A 6,657-nucleotide genomic window follows, 5' to 3' on the forward strand; every position below is an offset into this window, starting at 1 on the left:
TATTTGTGAAGGAGTTTCTCCATTTGTTTGTTGCAAAAGTGACTACCACCATCACTAATAAGACCTTTGGGCACTCCATACCTAGTGAAGATGTGCTTTTTAAGGAATTGGAGGACGATCTGTGCATCACAGGTGGTTGTGGCTATGGTTTCCACCACAGTTTGAGACATACTCCACTGCTACCAGGATGTATCTAAAAGAATAGGAAGGAGGAAAAGGCCCCATGAAATCAATTCCCCATAGATCGAACAATTCTAATTCTAAGATAAAGTTTTGAGGCATCTCATTCCTTCTTGTTAATCCTCCTGCTTTCTGGCATTCATTACATTGGTGTACATATTCTCTGGCATCCTTGAAAATAGTTGGCCAATAGAAGCCACTCTGCAGTATTTTTGCGGCTGTTTTTTCTGGGCCAAAGTGTCCACCATAAGCTGAACCATGACAATGCCACAAGATGTCCCTCACTTCACTTTCAGGAATACACCTTCTGATCACTCCATCAGAGCATCTCTTGAATAAGAAGGGTTCATCCTATGAAAATTTCCTTGCTTCGTTGATCAACTTCTTCACTTGTTGCTTAGAGAATTCTTGCGGTATCTTCCTTCCCACTTTGTAATTTGCTATGTCAGCAAACCAAGGTGCTTGCTGGATCTGCAGAAGGTGCTCATCTGGGAAGCTTTCATTTATGGGCTGGGATGCTTTTTGACTTGTTTCATGTGGTAGCCTTGACAGATGATCAGCGACCTGATTTTCAGTGCCCTTCCTATCTCTTATCTCAATGTCAAATTCTTGTAGGAGCAGTATCCACCTGATGAGTCTTGGTTTAGCATCCTGCTTTGACATCAAATACTTAAGTGCAGCATGATCAGTGTAAACCACAACTTTTGATCCTATCAGATATGATCTAAACTTATCAAATGCATAGACTACAGCTAGCAACTCTTTTTCTATTGTAGTGTAATTTCTTTGGGCCTCATTCAACACTTTACTTGCATAATATATGACATGATGCAAATTTCCCTTCTTTTGCCCAAGTACAGCACCAATTGCAATGTCACTTGCATCACACATGAGTTCAAAAGGTAATTCCCAATCTGGAGGTGTGATGATTGGTGCTGTTGTGAGTTTATTTTTTAAAGTTTCAAATGCATGCTCGCAGTTTTCATCAAAAACAAAAGGGTTATCAAGCATTAACAGATTACTTAAAGGTTTGGCTATTTTTGAAAAGTCCTTGATAAACCTTCTGTAAAATCCGGCATGCCCCAAGAAACTTCTAACAGATTTCACATTAATTGGTGGAGGGAGTTTTTCTATAATCTCAACCTTTGCCTTATCAACCTCTATCCCTTTTCTTGAAACTTTATGGCCAAGAACAATCCCTTCGGGTACCATGAAATGGCATTTCTCCCAGTTTAAAACCAAATTAGTTTCTTGGCACCGTTTCAAGACAAGAGTTAAATGGTTTAGGCAAGCATTGAAATTATCACCAAAAACAGAGAAGTCATCCATGAAGACTTCTAAAAATTTTTCGACCATATCAGAAAAAATGGAGAGCATACACCTTTGAAATGTGGCAGGGGCGTTGCAGAGCCCAAAAGGCATCCTCCTATATGCAAAAACTCCAAATGGACATGTAAAGGCAGTTTTCTCTTGGTCCTTGGGGTCCACCACAATTTGATTATACCCAGAATATCCGTCCAAAAAGCAGTAATAGGCATGGCCGGCTAACCTTTCCTGCATCTGATCAATGAATGGGAGAGGAAAATGATCCTTCCTGGTGGCATCATTCAATCTTCTATAGTCTATGCACATCCTCCACCCAGTCACTGTTCTAGTAGGGATCAACTCATTCTTCTCATTAGTGATGACCGTCATCCCTCCCTTCTTTGGCACAACTTGAACCGGACTTACCCATGGGCTGTCAGATATTGGGAAGATTATCCCTGCATTCCACAACTTCATTACTTCCTTCTGGACAACTTCCTTCATTGTAGGATTTAGCCTTCTTTGCGGTTGAACCACTGGTTTGGAATTATCTTCCAAGAGGATCTTATGCATACATACTGCAGGGCTGATTCCCTTCAGGTCATCAATGGTCCATCCTAAAGCATCCTTATGAGCTTTGAGTACGTCAAGAAGTTCTCCTTCTTCCTTCTTTGTCAGGGATGAATTAATGATTACTGGGAAGCTCTCCGATGTGCCAAGGAATGTATATTTGAGATGGGTGGGTAAAGGTTTCAGTTCTTGTTTTCGCACATCTTCATTGCTATCTTGTCTTTCATCTTGCTCAGTGAAGGTCTCAGCCACTTGTTCCTCTGTTGCCCCTTGATTTCCTTCTTGCTCTTGAAAATTTTCTTCCACTGTTTCTTCCACCAAACTGTCTATCATATCCACTCTTACGTAATCCTCTTGCTCAGGAGCGTTTTGCATTGATTTGAACACATTTATGATCATTTGTTCATTATGGACCCTGAAGGTCATTTCTCCTTTTTCTACATCAATGATGGCCCTTGCTGTGTGTAGAAATGGCCTTCCCAGAATGATTGAGTCGTTTCCTTCTTCTTCAGTGTCCAAAATTACAAAGTCTGCTGGGAAAATAAACTCCCCAACCTTCACCAACAGATTCTCCACAATTCCATTGGGTGTCTTGATTGATCTGTCAGCCATGACTAGTGACATCCTGGTGGGTTTAAGTTCTTCTATGGCAAGTTTTCTCATCATTGAGAGAGGCATTAAATTGATGCTGGCACCCAGGTCACAGAGAGCCTTGTTGAGAATTATCTTGCCAATAGTGCATGAGACTACAAAGCTTCCCGGATCCTTAAGTTTTGGTGGAATACCCCGTTGAATCACAGCACTGCATTCCTCGATGAGTAATATGGTTTCCCTTTCAAGCCAACTTCTTTTCTTGTTGATAAGATCCTTTAGAAATTTGGAATATAGAGGCATTTGCTCAAGTGCTTCAGCCAAGGGAATATTGATTTCCAACTTCTTGAAAATCTCAAGGAATTTGTGAAAATGCTGGTCTTTAACCTCTTTGTTGAACCTCTGGGGATATGGTAGTGGAGGTGTGATGCTCTTTCCTATTTGCTGCTGCCCCTGAGCTACTTCCTTTGAGCTATGTGGCTGGTTGTCCTTCTCTTTGAGTTTCTCAGTGCCTTTGTTTGGCATCACAACTTGCTTATTAGCCTCATCTACCTTTGTTTGATTCTCATCCTCCATTGGTTCTTTGGTGTTCTCTGCTTGCTTCCTTGTAGTGTCATTGTTGCTTATCAATGTTCTCCCACTCCTTAATTGTATTGCCTTGCATTCCTCCTTGGGATTTGGAATTGTGTCACTGGGCAGTGAGTTTGAAGGTCTCTCAACAGATACTTGCTTGGAGAGTTGCCTCATCTGTCTCTCTAGGCTCTTAAGGGAGGCTTCCTGATTCTTGGCTACCATTTCCTGGTGTTTCAGCATTTTGTCTATCATGGCCTCCAAGTGAGTGATTCTTTGGGCTTCAGGTGATATTTGAGGTGGGTTATGAGATGTGGGTGGTGGATGGTAGGCATTTTGGTTGGTGGGTTGGTTATTAGATTGGTATTGGTTGATGTTGGGGTAGTTGTTTTGAGGTTTTCTGTAGGGGTTTTGGTTAGTCTGCTGCTGGTTGTGGTTTTGGTTGCTTCTTGGGTTGTGTTGGTTTGAGTTCCTCTGCCATGGTTGTTGGTTTTGGGCATGGTTATCTCCCCATCTGAGGTTTGGGTGGTTCTTCCAGGATGGATTGTATGTATCACCATACACTTCATTTGGTCCTTGGTTGTGCATATACTGTACTTGCTCTTGTTGTTGTTCTTCTTGAGTTTCTTCACTCTGTCCCCATGTGGTTGATGATTGGCTAGTGTTGACTGCTGCAACTTGGAGACTATCAATTCTCTTGGCCATTTGCTCAAATTGTTGCTGAATTTGCTGCTGCATCATCTTGTTTTGAGCTAGGATTGAATCCACTCTTTCTAGCTCCATTACTCCTCTCCTTTGTGATGGTTGGCGGCCTCTTTGATGAGCAAAGAAATATTGATTGTTGGACACCATATCAATGAGTTCTTGAGCTTCTTCTGCGGTTTTCATGAGTTGCAAGGAACCTCCAGCTGAATGATCCAAAGCTTCCTGAGATTTCAGTGTTAAGCCTTCATAGAAGTTTTGAAGCTTCTCCCACTCATTAAACATAGCAGGGGGACATTTCCTGATCAGAGCCTTGTACCTCTCCCATGCCTCATAGATGGGTTCGGCCTCCATTTGTGTAAATGTTTGTACCTCAGCCTTTAACCTTATAATCCTCTGAGGTGGATAAAATTTGGCAAGGAATTTAGTTACCAAATCATCCCAGTTGTCGATGCTGTCCCTTGGAAACGATTCCAACCATTGAGTGGCCTTGTCCCTGAGAGAAAATGGGAACAGCATCAGCTTGTAGCTGTCAGGGGGCACTCCATTAGTTTTGACAGTGTTGCATATCCTCAAGAAAGTGGACAAATGTTGGTGTGGGTCCTCAAGTGGTCCTCCACCAAAAGAGCAGTTGTTCTGAACCAACGTGATGAGTTGTGGCTTGAGTTCAAAATTGTTAGCATTGACATTTGGAGCCAAGATGCTGCTCCCACAATGTCTAGGATTTGCAAAGGTATAGGAAGCCAAAACTCTCCTCTGGGGTGGGTTGCCATTGTTGTTGTCTTCTCCACCTGGTGGATTGGTTAAATGTTCCTCCATCTCTTGGAATTCTTCGTCTGATTCCTCTTCTCCAACAATATTTTTCCCTCTTTCAGCTCTTCTTAACCTCCTGAGAGTTCTTTCGTCTTGTTCATGAAAATTGAGTATGGTTCTTCTTGTACCTGACATACAAGCAGAGCATGAGAAATGCACAAAACTAGTGACACTTCAATTTACTGCCAGATTGAAGTGTTAGTTAGTTTAAGCAAAAAATCAAACAGTTAGTAGGTTAATCAAAATTAAAGAAAAAGTGCTTGATCTAGATCACCACCTCACTTAATCATTGTCAATCTAATCAATCCCCGGCAACGGCGCCAAAAACTTGATGAGTATTTTGGAGGAAAAATAAATTTCTCCCAAAACACACAAATCTAACCGGCAAGTGTACCGGGTCGTATCAAGTAATAAAAACTCACGGGAGTGAGGTCGATCCCACAGGGATTGAAGGATTGAGCAATTTTAGCTTAGTGGTTGATTTAGTCAAGCGAATCAAGATTTGGTTGATGGTTTTGTGACTTGCAGAATTAAATTGCATTGAAGTAAAGAGAACAAGAAATAAATTGCTGAAACATAAAGGACAAGAAATTAAATAGCAGAAACTTAAAGTGCAAGAAATGTAAATTACGGAATCTTAAAGTGCAAGAAATGTAAACAGCTGGAATTGTAAAGGGAATTGGGGAATGGATTTGCAGAATTTAAACAAGGAAAAGTTGAATTGCATTAAACAGAAGAGGGAAAGGGAATTGAGATTGAACCGGATATGAAGCAGAAAAGTAAATGAACATAGAAAGGAAAGAAATAGAATGTAAATTGGGGATTTGGATCTCAGGACCCAGAGACTAGAAAACCAAGTCTAGATCTCAATGCCTTCCTAGATCCAACAAGAACAATTGCAAGGGAATTGTAAATTGCAAAGAGAATAGATGAAGAGCAGTTAACCGGAAATGAAATTCAATTAACAGTAAAGAAACAGAGAGATCCAAGATTGAGATTGAAACAGAATTTCTTATATTCTCCAATCCAAGATCCAAGACGAATGTAAAATGAAATTGAAAGCAATGGAAACAAAGAAATTAAAGTTCACTCAATAACAAAAGCTCTCCGAAAACTATTATGAAAATTTCAAAAGGAAAGCTCCCCGAAGAACTTGAATTCTATCCTATTTATACACTTTCTTCAAATGATCTTCAAGCCTTGAGTTGGGCCTTTGCTCTTGGTGGAATTGGGTTGAAAGAGGCCTTGGTTGATTGCTCTTGAAGTTTGGAGAAGAACCAAAGTGAACCAATTGAACCAGTTTTGAGGTTAGCAAAAGTTGGACCAAAAGTTTGAGCCAAAGTTAGGGGTCTAACTTTGGCTCCAACTTTTCATAGCAGCCAGCACAATTTGCTGGTATGAACGTTGGTGCCAACGTTAGGGGTCTAACTTTGACCCTAACGTTGGCCTTGCCTTGTGTGCTAGTGGCGCCAACGTTAGCCACCAAGTTAGGGGGCTAACGTTGGCGCAAACTTTTGCTCCTTCCTCATTGAATTTTCATGTGCCAACGTTAGCTCCAAGTTAGGGGGCTAACGTTGGTGCAAACATTGGATGGCCAGGGAGGAATTCATGTGCCAACGTTAGCCTCCAAGTTAGGGGGCTAACGTTGGCGCAAACGTTGGATGGCCAGGGAGGAATTCATGTGCCAACGTTAGCCTCCAAGTTAGGGGGCTAACGTTGGCGCAAACTTTTGGAGCCCAGGGGAGAATTTTCAAGTTCCAACGTTAGCCTCCAAGTTAGGGGGCTAACGTTGGGGCTAACTTTTCAACCAAAAGTTTGTGCAAAAGTTTGATACTAACTTTAGGTCCAGCTTCTTGCTTCCTGGTTCAATTTCACTTATTCCATTTTCCTCTCTTCACTCCTAGCCATTCCTTCTTGCTTCAACCT

Source organism: Arachis hypogaea, chromosome 15 (genome assembly GCF_003086295.3).
Source record: "Arachis hypogaea cultivar Tifrunner chromosome 15, arahy.Tifrunner.gnm2.J5K5, whole genome shotgun sequence".
NCBI classification, from domain to species: domain Eukaryota; kingdom Viridiplantae; phylum Streptophyta; class Magnoliopsida; order Fabales; family Fabaceae; genus Arachis; species Arachis hypogaea.